This window comes from Hyperolius riggenbachi, chromosome 7 (genome assembly GCF_040937935.1).
Source record: "Hyperolius riggenbachi isolate aHypRig1 chromosome 7, aHypRig1.pri, whole genome shotgun sequence".
NCBI classification, from domain to species: Eukaryota; Metazoa; Chordata; class Amphibia; order Anura; family Hyperoliidae; genus Hyperolius; species Hyperolius riggenbachi.
The window spans coordinates 313,198,025-313,213,371 of NC_090652.1; the positions used below are offsets into that span (position 1 = coordinate 313,198,025).

Sequence of the window (15,347 nt, forward strand, 5' to 3'; positions counted from 1 at the left end):
CACCCATCACTACTCTCCTACTCTCCCTGCACCTATCACGTCTCTCCCTGCACCTATCACTACTCTCCTACTCTCCCTGCACCCATCACTACTCTCCTACTCTCCCTGCACCCATCACTACTCTACCTGCACCCATCACTACTCTCCCTGCACCTATCACGTCTCTCCCTGCACCTATCACGTCTCTCCCTGCGCCCATCACTACTCTCCTACTCTCCCTGCACCCATCACTACTCTACCTGCACCCATCACTACTCTCCCTGCACCTATCACGTCTCTCCCTGCACCTATCACGTCTCTCCCTGCGCCCATCACTACTCTCCTACTCTCCCTGCACCTATCACTGCTCTCCCTGCGCCCATCACTACTCTCCCTGCACCTATCACGTCTCTCCCTGCGCCCATCACTACTCTCCCTGCACCTATCACTGCTCTCCCTGCACCCATCACTACTCTCCCTGCACCCATCACTACTCTCCCTGCACCTATCACATCTCTCCCTGCGCCCATCACTACTTTCCTACTCTCCCTGCACCTATCACGTCTCTTCCTGCGCCCATCACTACTCTCCCTGCACCCATCACTACTCTCCCTGCACCTATCACGTCTCTCCCTGCGCCCATCACTACTCTCCTACTCTCCCTGCACCTATCATTGCTCTCCCTGCACTCCTGTCTGTATCTCCTGACTCCTGTATGAAGAAGAGGAGTTTTTGCTTTCTGCTGAGAATAATGCAGCCAGTTTAGGGCATTAACCCCTCAGGGGTCCCGGCAGCTCGTGTCAGGAGAAGCCCCATTTCCATCTGGAGCATCAAATGCTGGTGATCCTGGATGGGGGGAGGCAGGGGGGCTGGGGGAGGGGCAGAGGAGGAGGAGGAGGGGTAGATTGAAAACAGATCAGTCAGGGCTGAAGTAATGGGCTCAGATCATCTGACTACAGCAGCCGCTCAGGGGGAGGAGAACTTCCAAACTTTCCCGTCCGCATCCAACTTCCCCGGGACGCTCCTGAGCTCGTGCGCCGTGCTGATCCGCGGGACTCCCCTCTGTGCTGCTGCAGTGCTGATCCGCGGGACTCCCCTGTGCTGCTGCAGTGCTGATCCCCGGGACTCCTCTGTGCTGCTGCAGTGATGATCCACGGGACTCCTCTGTGCTGCTGCAGTGCTGATCCCCGGGACTCCTCTGTGCTGCTGCAGTGCTGATCCCCAGGACTCCACTGAGCTGCTGCAGTGCTGATCCCCGGGACTCTGTGCTGCTGCAGTGCTGATCCCCGGGACTCCCCTGAGCTGCTGCAGTGCTGATCCCCGGGACTCCGCTGTGTGGACCTCACTGAAGCCTGCAGGACCTCAACTGGACTTCCCTGGACTTCTGCTGTGGTCTATTCTGCAGGTATTCTCCTCCCTGGTCTTCTCCACCTAGGACTCTTCTTCCCTGGTCTTCTTCTAGGACTTTTCTCTGCGGACTTCTCTTCCCAGGACTTCTCTTCCTTGGACTGGACACCTTTGCTGGACTCTGCACCTCTTCCCTTGCCTCAGGTCCTCTCCCCGGACTCGACACTTCCTACTTGGACTCTGCTTCTCTCCTGCACTCCCCCCAGGATTTTTCACACCTCCTCCCGGTTACTCCAGGGCTCCCCTCCCCTAGAAGATGGATGTTGGGATAAGGACACTCGTGTTGTGATTATGGACCTCTGCAGAACCTCCTCCCAATAATCTCCCTCATGTCTGAGCTGGATATTGGACTACTCAGGGCTCCCTTGAAGAACCACGAGTTCACATCTGTCTGGACCTGCTCGTACCCAGAGGTAAGTGCCCACATGGCTGAGGGTGAGGATGGCTTCTTGGCCAAAGCAGAGGCAAGCGGGTTCTTCACTGTGATGTTTGTTTCTGCAGATATGGGCACATTCCTATAGATTGTTTTGCTTTTGTTTTTTTGTTTTGTTTTGTTTTGTTGTTTTTGGTTGGGAGAGGGACTTCTCATCACTGTGGACTTTGAAAAGTTGGAACATTGTGCAAGTTGTGAATGAGTCCCAATTGGGTTCTAAGCATGTGCTGTGTGTTAGAAGGCGTATTTGCATAAAAAAAGGGCTTATTCGCTAAGCCTTGGTGACATCAGCTGTGGGGGTCCTGTCACATAGACAAGACCACAATAGTGACATCATTTGGCCCATGCACAGACAAGCAGATCCCTGCCCAAGTCTTCAGGCAATCTTTCCGATCACTAATCAGTTGGAACGGAGCGCCAAATTGACTCCAATATGATGGTTCTTTTGCCAGAGCTACTCCTCCTAGCAATTATTTTCCCGTTACATTCTATGAATCGGTCAATCGCACCTCCACATGGCCAGACTCGTGCACAACCAAGCAATGTTCGCTGCCATGTCTGTCCACGTAAATTCTGGTAATATGATTGCTTATTGGTTGTTCCGATCGGTCAGGCGAAGATTTCACCAGTGCATAGTTTGGTTGTGTTGTGAATGTACAAGGCCTAACGTTGCCTACACATGTGAGATAGAAATCTGTGGAAAGAAAGTAATCGATCTGCTGCATAGGCTTGGCAGGACAGTTTGAACAACAGATCGTTATAACGATGCTGAAAGCATGCAAAAGGATTTCGTAGTCTATTTACTTCCTCTTCCTTCACGCTTGCGCTGTCCTCACAAGCGTTAATAAATATATATAACGATCTCATACACACCTTGTGGAAAGAAAGATTGCTGTCAAAAACATCTGCTGGGATGAAATTGACAGATTGAGAGACATACATCCATCATTCGTCATTATCTTTTTCGGTTGTTAAAGGTGGCCGTAAATCTAGCGATTTGGCTTTACGATCGACCATTCAATTCAATCATTTTATAGAATCGGGAGTGCTCCTGTATGCCCAATTGATGAAAAGGCTGATATCATGTCGAATCAACCAGCTTAGTCGATCGAGCCGGATGCATGATATTTGTCGATCGCACAGGAAATGGCAAAGTACTGTTCACTTGTCATTCGATCGACTCTGAATCAAATTTTGCATTCACAGCATGGAGACACAACATTGGTCAGATCGAATAGTGAAGATGAAGGGCATAAGATATCGCTTGTAATGTGTAGGCCACTAGTTCAACTTTCAATCAAGAAAGATCGCCCAATAAAGTTGGTTACTTTGTTGATTGAATCAAAATCGTAGATGTATGGCCAATTAAGTGCATTTTTTTTTTTACAAAGATTTGCCGATCGGTCGTTGATCGTTCATTTCAAAAGACATTTATCTCATGTGCGTAGGCAGCTTTAGAATAGCGGTGGACAGATAAATAAGGAATTTATAGCCACTGTGTCCGACCCAGCAGTCCGAAGGGAGGTTTGAGCGTCTCCACTGACAACAATGAGAGAAAAACTCAAAAGTAAGTTACTAGCTGCAATTTCCATCTATTGCCTATTTTGTTCTGGAGATCTGTCCTTTATAGGTTTATTATCATTGATTTATAAAGTGCCAACATAATCCATGGCGCTGTACAGAGTAAAAAACAAAACATAATAATACAGACAATGTTATAACACAAAATACAAACGTTATATAGTACAGAATTGGTGGACATTGTAATTACAGCGACAAATGTAACATGATGATCACAATGTACAGAACATTCCAAGACACAAAAGGGTAAGAGAGCCCTGCCCTTGAGAGCTTACAATCCAAAGGAATAGGAAGGAAAGGTGGGGTAGTAATCAATATGTATACCTACAGGCAGTGTGTTTTAGATTATATTTAGTGAGAAGTACAACTTGGCCTTAGGTTGAAGGGGGAGGGCTTATTAGAGTGTACACTTGTTGGAAAAAGTGAGTTTAGAGGGAGCGCTTAAAGATTTTGAAGGTTGGAGAGTGTCTGATGTGTTTTGGAAGAGGATTCCAGAGTAGGGGTGAGGCCCGTGAGAAATCTTGTATATGTGAATGCCATTAGGTGATACTAGAGGAGGACAGTAGAAGGTTAGTGTATAAACACTACATGGAGTAAGAGGGAGATCATTGTGGCAGCGCAATTCCAGTTTGATATTTATTTACATGGAATTTTGCAGAGTTACTTGTATTTTTTGTTTTATTGCATACACCCCTCATTGTAATGAAGAAAACATTCATCACAAGAACTTTATAGGTTGGTAGCACAATGTCTGAAAGAAGGATGCACGTATATAGCTGTTCTTGTTATATAACTTCCTGGGATTTTGCACATTAGCGCCCAGATGTTTTCAAAAACGTGATTTCCGGCACACAGCATTTCCGGCTGTGTGTGCAAATTACAAATTATCTGACAATTCATTGGAAGTTTACAGTGCTGTTTGTATGTGCACCATCACTAATCACACCTTATCCACAACTTTTCATAGTTCGGTTCATATCCGCATTACAAATCACCCCAAACTACAAATCACTTCACACTACAAATCACCCCACACTACACACTACAAATCACCCCACTGTACATATTCACACTACAAATCACCCCACACTTCATATCCACACTACAAATCACCCCACACTTCATATCCACACTACAAATCACCCCACACTACAAATCACCCCACTGTACATATTCACACTACAAATCTCCCCACACTTGATATCCACACTACAAATCTCCCCACACTTGATATCCACACTACAAATCTCTCCACACTTCATATCCACACTACAAATCTCCCCACACTACAAATCACCCCACACTACAAATCACCCCACTGTACATATTCACACTACAAATCTCCCCACACTTGATATCCACACTACAAATCTCCCCACACTACAAATCTCCCCACACTACAAATCTCTCCACACTACATATCCACACTACAAATCTCTCCACACTCCATATCCACACTACAAATCTCCCCACACTACAAATCTCCCCACACTTCATATCCACACTACAAATCTCCCCACACTTCATATCCACACTACAAATCTCCCCACACTTCATATCCACACTACAAATCTCCCCACACTTCATATCCACACTACAAATCTCCCCACACTACATATCCACACTACAAATCTCCCCACACTACATATCCACACTACAAATCTCCCCACACTACATATCCACACTACAAATCTCCCCACACTACATATCCACACTACAAATCTCCCCACACTACATATCCACACTACAAATCTCCCCACACTACATATCCACACTACAAATCTCCCCACACTACATATCCACACTACAAATCTCCCCACACTACAAATCTCCCCACACTACATATCCACACTACAAATCTCCCCACACTACATATCCACACTACAAATCTCTCCACACTACATATCACCCCACACTTCATATCTGCATTACAAATCTCCCCACACTACAAATCTCTCCACACAACAAATCTCCCCACACTACATATCTACACTATAACTCCCCACAATCTGCACTACAAATTTCCCCACACATCAAATCCACATTACAAATCTTCCCACACTACAAACAGTACCCCCTACAATCCCATAGTGTCCCATAGTGTTCAGTTCCTGCTGGAACCATGGTACCTCGCGACCTGCTCCTGCTGTTCTGGGGGACTCTCCTGTGAAGGTTTGTGGAGATCACGGTGTAATGATAAGGAAGGGGGGGGGGGGGGGGGGACACTAACCAATAAAGGAATATTTCTGCTCATTCTCTGCCAGCTCTGGATGGCGTTTGGGGAAGTCCGCTGACAAGCTGCGACCGCTCACTGACAGGCGAGCAAACATCTCTTCCACGCACGGCCCGCCATTGTCTGCAGATTAGGAACTGTTTTGGTTGGTCCCCTCTTATGTTGTGCCTTTTCCTGGTTGTCACAAGTTTGTCACATCACCCTCTTATGTACGGAGCTGCCAGTTAAACCAGTGTGTCATAGGTAGATAAAATACTAACACATTTCCAGTTGTCAGTTATTGCCCACAATCTTACCTTCCTGAACTTTTGCCACCAACATTTGCAATGTATATACATATGAATAGGGGCCTGTATACTAACATGTCCCCCCACTCCTATTCACACCAATACATAGGGGACACCAAACTTTCTCTATGTGACAGAGGAGGTCACAGTACAATGACACAAGCAGCACAGAGATGGGGACAAAAGGGGACTGGAAAACAATTGACACAATCCTGCTTTTATCTGCTGTTAAGAATGCAGTAAAGTAATTTGGCCTTTCTCTGAGAATTACAGCCGCCTGGCTGCACAGAGACCAGAGAGGATCCTATCCAATGGTGGATCGCCCTCAACTAAATCATCATCATTGAATTATATGGCAGCAGCTTATTCTGTGGTGCTGTACAAATATTTCACAAACACTTTACATGGACATTAAAAGGGAACTCGAAGTGAGAAGTATATGGAGGCTGCATATGTATTACCTTATAAGTAATACCAGTTGCCAGGAAGCCTCCATATACTTTTCACTTCAGTTGTTTTAAGCTAAACTAAATCATCATCATTGATTAATATGGCTTCTTCTGTGGTATTTACAAACTTTTTACTAACACTTTAAGTGGTCATTTCAAACTGAAATCTATTGGAAATCGACTGTTCCTAGTAACAAATGTTCCTAAACACATTAGATAGATCAGAAATCTATCTGATGATCTATCTACTGCTAATCTAACGAGTGTATGGCCACCTTTAGGCTGGTTTCACAACAGGACGTTGCGTTTTAGGGGACGTTAAGGTCGCATAACGTGCCCCTAACGCAACGCCTGTTGCTCCTGGATGTGGACGTCACAATGAGCCGCGTTGTGCAGCTCACTCTGGCGTCCGTGATGCTGTGATGCGTACTATTGTATTATGATGCGTTCTATGGAGCTGAACTCCCCATCAGACAGATATCTTTGCAAGATGCTGCACACACAGATGCTGTACAGACACAAAAGATCAGTATCTACAAAAGATCTGTTCCTGCCAAAGATCCGTTCCTGCAAATGAAAGTCTATGAGATCTGCAGATCATCATACACACCTTGTTTAACAGACTTTCATCTGCAGATCAGATCCACCAGGATAGATTTTCAGATATGCAGATGATTGTCAGTTAACCTCCCTGGCGTTCTATTAAGATCGCAAGGGCGGCTGCGGGAGGGTTTTTTTTAAATAAAAAAAAAAAAACTGTTTCATGCAGCCAACTGAAAGTTGGCTGCATGAAAGCCCACTAGAGGGCGCTCCGGAAGCGTCATTCTGATCGCCTCCGGCGACCAGAATAAACAAGGAAGGCCGCAATGAGCAGCCTTCCTTGTTTTGCTTACATCGTCGCCATAGCGACGAGCAGAGTGACGTCATGGACGTCAGCCGACGTCCTGACGTCAGCCGCCTCCGATCCAGCCCTTAGCGCTGGCCGGAACTTTTGTTCTGGCTGCGCAGGGCTTGGGCGGCTGGGGGGACCCTCTTTCGCCGCTGCTCGCAGCGGATCGCCGCAGAGCGGCGGCGATCAGGCAGCACACGCGGCTGGCAAAGTGCCGGCTGCGTGTGCTGCTTTTTATTTCATTAAAATCGTCCCAGCAGGGCCTGAGCGGCGACCTCCGGCGGTGATGGACGTATATATTCGTCCATACCGCTGAGGAGGTTAAACAAGGTGTGTATGATGATCTGCAGATCTCATAGACTATGAATGCAATTTGCAGGAACGGATCTTTGGCAGGAACAGATCTTTGGCAGATACTGATCTTTTGTGTCTGTACAGCATCTGTGTGTGCAGCATCTTGCAAAGATTTTATCTGATGGGGAGTTAAGCTCAATAGAAAAGACTGTGTAGGTATGGCTCTCATACTACATGGTAGGGGGTAAAATTGGTCTGTGAGCTTTCATTTTCAAAAGACTATAGTCTGATGTGTATATGTGGCCATAGGCTACATACACACTTGAGAAAAAAGTCTTTGGAAAAGGAAAGATCACAGACCAATTTTACCCCCTTCCATGTAGTATGAGAGCCATACCTACACAGTCTTTTCTATTGAGCTGAACTCCCCATCAGATAGATATCTTTGCAAGATGCTGGACACAAAAATGCTGTACACATTTAACAGATCAGTATCCGCAAAAGATCTGTTCCTGCAAAATGCATTCATAGTCTATGAGATCTGCAGATCATCATACACACCTTGTTTAACAGACATTTATCTGCATATCAGATCCACCAGGATGAATCTTCAGATCTGCAGATAATTGTCAGATCTGCAGATGAATGTCAAACAAGGTGTGTATGAGATCTGCAGATATCTTAGACTATGAATGCATTTTGCAGGAACGGATCTTTTGCAGGAATGGATCTTTTGCAGATACTGATCTGTTAAATGTGTACAGCATCTGTGTGTGCAGCATCTTGCAAAGATATCTATCTGATGGGGAGTTCAGCTCCATAGAATAGACTGTGTAGGTATGGCTCTCATACTACATGGTAGGGGGTAAAATTGGTCTGTGAGTTTTCATTTTCAAAAGACTATAGTCTGATGTGTGTATGTGGCCATAGGCTACATACACACTTGAGAAAAAAGTCTTTGGAATCTGCAGATATCATAGACTATGAATGCATTTTGCAGGAACAAATCTTTTGCAGATACTGATCTGTTGCATGTGTACAGCATCTGTGTGTGCAGCATCTTGCAAAGATTTCTGTCTGATGGGGAGTTCAGCTCCATAGAATAGACTGTGTAGAGTATGGCTCTCATACTACATGGAAGGGGGTAAGATTTCTGTCTGATGGGGAGTGCAGCTCCATAGAATAGACTGTGTAGGTATGGCTCTCATACTACATGGAAGGGGGGAAAATTGGTCCAAGATCTTTCATTTATCTTTCAAGTATGTACACACCATTAGCCTAGGCTGTTTAGCTATGCAGGAATATCCTCCCAGAGCATTCTGGGAGACCAGATATTTTTTTTTCACTGGATTTGGAACTCTCAGTAAATGAACATTCGGCAGAGATCCCCTGACAGGAGTGAAGATGTGGCCGCCTGCGATAGATTCTAGAACATAAGTGAGGGTGAGGAAAGGTTTTACTGACTAAATTGTAAATTAATATTGTTAAAAAAAAAAGCAATTTTATTAATTACTTTTTTTTTTCACTAGAGTTCCTCTTTAATAATCTAGTCCTATAAGGTAATATATATAATTAGATGGTCAACAAAATGCTAGGGATTTTGTCTTGCATGCATAGTGAATGCAAATTGTATGCTGGGTGGAGCTGACCGGCCAGATGGGTTTCCTGGCGATTTGTCATTTGCCAGTTGTCTAGCTGCATGCACTTTGCATTACAGGCGGAAATATCTGCCTTTTGTTGAGCATCTCTCTGCTGTTCAGGACCCAGTTATACTTTTCATCAACAACCTAGAGAAATGCACCCTGTATGTCTGTCTAATTCACCCTCATCTGTGACTAATCACAAGTTGTAATTTGATCTCTCTACTGTGTCAGCTCAGGAATCTCCTCTGCCAAGCAGAGCAGCTAATTTGTGTACACTGGATGTTAACCATATGTCTGCTTCCATGAAAGCAGGAAGTAGACACACTACAGATTTATTGCAGGATTTGTATCAGATGTAACAAGGACATGTTTTTCTTTAGAGGTTATTATGCTGTTGCTTATCTTTTTAGAGCAGAGAGGAAGTTCTGAGTTCAGGTCCGTTTTAACTGATTGGATTGATGGCAGCAAAAAATGAGATGAGAATGATCGAATCTCCCGCATAGATTGGCCTGTCTATGGATCCCCTTGGAATGCTGACCTGAATCCTACGTTAATATATCGTATATAATTGTATAACGGCACAGAAGACGATGGCATCTGCCGATCGGTGAGGAATATCTGGATAATCGCCCGTCTCGCGGTCACACGTTGCCGCAGCACAGCAAGCTGGGTCTGTTGATGCCAGATTTTTGTCTCGCGGTTGTTGGGTTCCCATAAATCAGTCGTTATTTGCTTCATACGGTGTGTTTGTTTGCCAGTGAGGAGGATCGCGGCTCGTAGGGGCGGCGCAGTGGCAGATCGGTCAGCTTGTTTGCCTTGCAGCGCCGCAGTCCAAGGTCTGTATACCACCCAGGGCTCTATCCCCAGGGAGGCTGAGCATTCTGCCCATGTTTGCCTGGGTTTCCCCTGGGTATTCTGGCTTCCTCCCACACCCTAGGGACGTACTGATAGGTCAATTGACTTCCCTAAAAAATGATTAAAAAGATGATTGTCACATTGCAGCATGAAGCCTGCTACACACTTTCAATTATGATTGGCCAATCGCTGACCAATTTTACCATTTACATGTAGTATGAGGGTTTCCCAACACAATCTGCTTGTAGTATTCAATATCTGTTGACCAGCATACTACCAGGAGAAGGTAAACTGGGTCAATGATAATTACATGTAAATTTATGCGATGCAGGAACTGGTGTATCACATTTGTCTATTCCTAGGTTGTATACATACTGAATACAATTTGCATCAACTCTGAATAATTAGCACCAGATTTGCCATTCCTGCTGCACTTCTGGGATAGTCTCACGCCCCTGCGAAGAAGCGTGCGTTTTTCCGTATCTCAGTTTTTGCATTTGCACTTTTATATGTGAGTTTTGCCCGTTTTTCATTGTGGTTTTTTGTTTTCTTTGCCTGTTTTTCTTATAAATCTGTAGTAGGAATACAGGAAAAGGAAGAACATCATCGTGCATAATTTACATAAAAACGCTGCACCTCATTGGCTATCACTAATTACCACTACTAGAGCTATGCTACGTACACACATGCGACAACGATCGTTCGTTGAGGACGACGAACGAACTTTTAATTGACGAAAGAACGACCGAAGTAAAGTTAGTTGTAAAAAGTGTGTAACGATCACATCGTTAGAACGAACGTTACACCACGTAAAAGCACTTAATGCGCCTGCGCATAAAATTGTAAAGTTCCTTGGAGAAAAAGTGAAGTACGCATGTCCAGCCTGGTACGAACGATCGTTTCCAACGATGTACCACTTTTGCTAACGATCGTCGGTGGTAAAAATCCGCCAAGACAGAACTTTGTTTTGTAGCGATTTGCCTCGTTCATCATTTGCCTTAATAGTCGTTGGTTCGTTTTTTGTAACGATCGTCGTTGGTAAAGATCGGGGAACGATCGTTACAAACGACTATAGTCGCATGTGTGTACGCACCTCTAGAGTTCAGTGGTTGTCTGTACTCCAGACAGCACTGTTGCCATGGTTGCAGAGCAGCAGGATCTGAGCTCACTAGGATTTTACAGTATATGTATGGGTTACAGGAAGGTTCCAGCAGTGGCATTGGTGGAATGTTCACACGGGGTGACAGTGTCAGGGAGGTGACAGAGGTGACAGCAACATGCCTGCTCATCCAGCAGCTGTCAGGGAACCACAACTGCCAGCACAACTCAGATTAGCCTGCTGGGACTTGTAGTTCCTTGTGCAGTGCCCCGTCTGATGCCCTCTTCCTGCATTCTTCCTCAGCCAGGCGTCCAGGCGCAGCCTCTCCTCCTCAGCCAGGGGTTCCTGCGCGCCTTCTCCCCCTCAGCCAGGCATTCCTACGCTCCCTCTCCTCCTCAGCCAGGCGTTCCTGCGCTACCTCTCCTACTCAGCCAGGCGTCTCGGTGCTCCCTCTCCTCCTCAGCCAGGCGTTCCTGCGCTCCCTCTCCTCCTCAGCCAGGCGTTCCTGCGCTCCCTCTCCTCCTCAGCCAGGCGTTCCTGCGCTCCCTCTCCTCCTCAGCCAGGCGTTCCTGCGCTCCCTCTCCTCCTCAGCCAGGCGTTCCTGCGCTCCCTCTCCTCCTCAGCCAGGCGTTCCTGCGCTCCCTCTCCTCCTCAGCCAGGCGTTCCTGCGCTCCCTCTCCTCCTCAGCCATAGGTCCCTGCGCTCCCTCTCCTCCTCATCCAGGCATCCTGGCGCGCCCTCTCCTCCTCAGCCAGGCGTTCCAGCTCCCTCTCCTCCTCATCCAGGCGTCCCGGCGCTCCCTCTCCTCCTCAGCCAGGCGTCCCGGCGCTCCCTCTCCTCCTCAGCCAGGCGTCCCGGCGCTCCCTCTCCTCCTCAGCCAGGCGTCCCGGCGCTCCCTCTCCTCCTCAGCCAGGCGTCCCGGCGCTCCCTCTCCTCCTCAGCCAGGCGTCCCGGCGCTCCCTCTCCTCCTCAGCCAGGCGTCCCGGCGCTTCCTCTCCTCCTCAGCCAGGCGTCCCGGCGCTCCCTCTCCTCCTCAGCCAGGCGTCCCGGCGCTCCCTCTCCTCCTCAGCCAGGCGTCCCGGCGCTCCCTCTCCTCCTCAGCCAGGCGTCCCGGCGCTCCCTCTCCTCCTCAGCCAGGCGTCCCGGCGCTCCCTCTCCTCCTCAGCCAGGCGTCCCGGCGCTCCCTCTCCTCCTCAGCCAGGCGTCCCGGCGCTCCCTCTCCTCCTCAGCCAGGCGTCCCGGCGCTCCCTCTCCTCCTCAGCCAGGCGTCCCGGCGCTCCCTCTCCTCCTCAGCCATAGGTCCCTGCGCTCCCTCTCCTCATCCAGGCATCCTGGCGCGCCCTCTCCTCCTCAGCCAGGCGTTCCAGCTCCCTCTCCTCCTCATCCAGGCGTCCCGGCGCTCCCTCTCCTCCTCATCCAGGCGTCCCGGCGCTCCCTCTCCTCCTCAGCCAGGCGTCCCGGCGCTCCCTCTCCTCCTCAGCCAGGCGTCCCGGCGCTCCCTCTCCTCCTCAGCCAGGCGTCCCGGCGCTCCCTCTCCTCCTCAGCCAGGCGTCCCGGCGCTCCCTCTCCTCCTCAGCCAGGCGTCCCGGCGCTCCCTCTCCTCCTCAGCCAGGCGTCCCGGCGCTCCCTCTCCTCCTCAGCCAGGCGTCCCGGCGCTCCCTCTCCTCCTCAGCCAGGCGTCCCGGCGCTCGCTCTCCTCCTCAGCCAGGCGTCCCGGCGCTCGCTCTCCTCCTCAGCCAGGCGTCCCGGCGCTCGCTCTCCTCCTCAGCCAGGCGTCCCGGCGCTCCCTCTCCTCCCCAGCCAGGCGTCCCGGCGCAGCCTCTCCTCAGGATCATGTATTCCCCCCAGTAGAGGGAATGAGAGCACGGCTTATTGTCTGAATTCGCAGAACATTTTGAGCGTCCTTTGGTGTTTGCCGAGGAAGTTTATTTTAGACTTAATCCCACAAAGTCTTGCGGTGAATGCCGAAGCGGCGGAACGCAGGCGGTAAGGAGTGCGGAGATCCTAAACCTGAGACCTGATATGTAACAAGTGAACTCCGGGCATCAGTTCTGAGGAGGGGGGAGGGGAGAATGGGGCTCATTAGCTTAGCTTCAGGTTACTGTCACACTGACACGTTGCGGTGCCAATATAATTACATGGCGGACGGTATATGGTACATTCACATCGGCGTGTTAGTGGTGCGGTGTGGTGGATTCCATGAGAATAACTCGCAGCATGCTGCGCATTTCCAGAATTCTTTGCAGCGCATGGTGTATGGTGAAGGTGACCCTGGTAGTGGCATCCCCAGAATCCCTTGCAGCGCACAGCAGAGGGGTGTGGCTAAGGTGACCCTGGTAGTGGCATCCCCAGAATCCCTTGCAGCGCACAGTGGAGGGGTGTGGCCAAGGCGACCCTGGTAGTGGCATCCCCAGAATCCTTTGCAGCGCACAGTGGAGGGGTGTGGCCAAAGCCAGCCTGGTAGTGGCATCCCTTGCAGCGCACAGCAGAGGGGTGTGGCCAAGGCGAGCCTGGTAGTGGCATCCCCAGAATCCTTTGCAGCGCACAGTGGAGGGGTGTGGCCAAAGCCAGCCTGGTAGTGGCATCCCTTGCGGTGCCGGGGGTGTGTGAATGAGGCATAATGGCTGAAGCTGTCGGGCAGGCGGACAGACAGGTTCTCTTTCTATGAATTCTATACATTGTTTGCAGAGGAAGCGCCATTTCGTGGTTTTGGCTTTTTGGTCTTAAACAAACTTGTGGCTTTTATTTCAGCCATAACCGCAGAGCTTTCACTCTGATCTCCTGGAAATCCCTCTCTCAGTTCTAATTGCTGAGCAATGGAGTGTGCAGCGCAGCAGAGCCTGACTGCCGAGCCGCGGAACGCCACGCAGAAGATTGTTCTAGCGCAGGTTTAACTACCAATCAACAGTAAAGAGGCCCTGTAGTAACTATAGTAGACTGCATTATATTATTCAGGATACCCAGTTTTACATTAATTTTCCTGGTTTCAGCATCAGCAACGCTTCCTATATCTACATATTGCTGTAGCCCCGCCCCCTTAGTAATAGTTAGCCTAGGCTGCTTAGCTATGCGGAATTCTCACCCCAAAGCATTCTGGGAGATGAGTATATTTTGTACTGGCTTCAGAACTCTCAGTAAAACTGAATACTCACCACAAAGGTTACGGAAGATAGATCGTAGGGATACGCGACCACAAACAATCCGACGAACGATTCAATCCAATCCATCTTCGCAAACGTACGGAACAATCGACGGGTGGGAAAGCGTTGTTGAAGGATTGCGGTAAAAACATTTGGGTGCGAGGAGTTTCAGCAGGGCGCCGCACAAATTAACACTGACTGCCACCATTAGCCAGTGCCTGAATTACCAAAAATTGCTCGAATTTTGTGTCTCTGTTATGGGTCTGATTTAATATATATATATATTTTTTTTTTTTTTAGCAAGATACAGCCTCGATTCTCCTGACCACTTTGATGTGGAGAAAGTTGCATATATCGCAGGGATCCCCTGATACACCTGCAGATAAATCTCGCCTATCGCCTAGCGAGGGCTTCGTGCCACCGATTCACCACTGGTAGATAGCGATCTGGGGTCTCGGCGATGATCTGCTGGTGTTTCGGGGTGGCGCGGATGATCCCTGTTGAGCAGTCGGGTTTAGCTGTGGAATGTTAAAAATCTGTCAGGATGCAACCTGATCCGAGCGATTGGGTCTGCAGCGGCGGGGCGGCCGGACGCCAATACTAACAGAGCCGCCCTGGGAATTGGCCGCGCCGCATCTTCCGCCGCTGCTGGGGCGATCACGAGAAGAGAATTAAAACTACTTCCCAAAATAATGATCACCATTTCTTGGGCCACAGATGTGAAATGTAACCGGTCTGATCAGACGCACGAATGTTATCCTGTGTCAGAGGCAGCTAAAAATTCGGTTGTGGAGATGGGGCCTGTGAATTCCCGATTGACGATGCAACCAATTTCGGGCCGAGCATGTTGATTGGACATGCTGTAAGATGTCGGGCCGTCCTGATTGGTCACGTGTGCGGCGGCAACAACGAGCAACGAAACCCCCCGACGCTGTCCCCCGTAATGTACAATGTCCACTATCCATTACTGGTCTGTGTCCGCCACTGTCACGGAATGGCTCTGTCTATACATGCGCCCCATGTGATTGCCAGCGTACATGTGCGCACATGTGACATCA

General features: G+C 48.8%; 1 protein-coding gene across 1 annotated transcript in view; it reads left to right on the top strand.

Annotated features, from left to right (window-relative positions):
* The first annotated feature begins 988 nt into the window (after positions 1–988).
* The window catches only part of GLI2 (GLI family zinc finger 2), a 205,291-nt gene continuing 190,932 nt past the window's right edge, over positions 989–15,347 (top strand). Inside the window, exon 1 of the mRNA XM_068246150.1 lies at positions 989–1,799. The gene's annotated coding sequence lies outside the window, so the exon portion shown is untranslated. The remainder of the gene's footprint in view (positions 1,800–15,347) is intronic.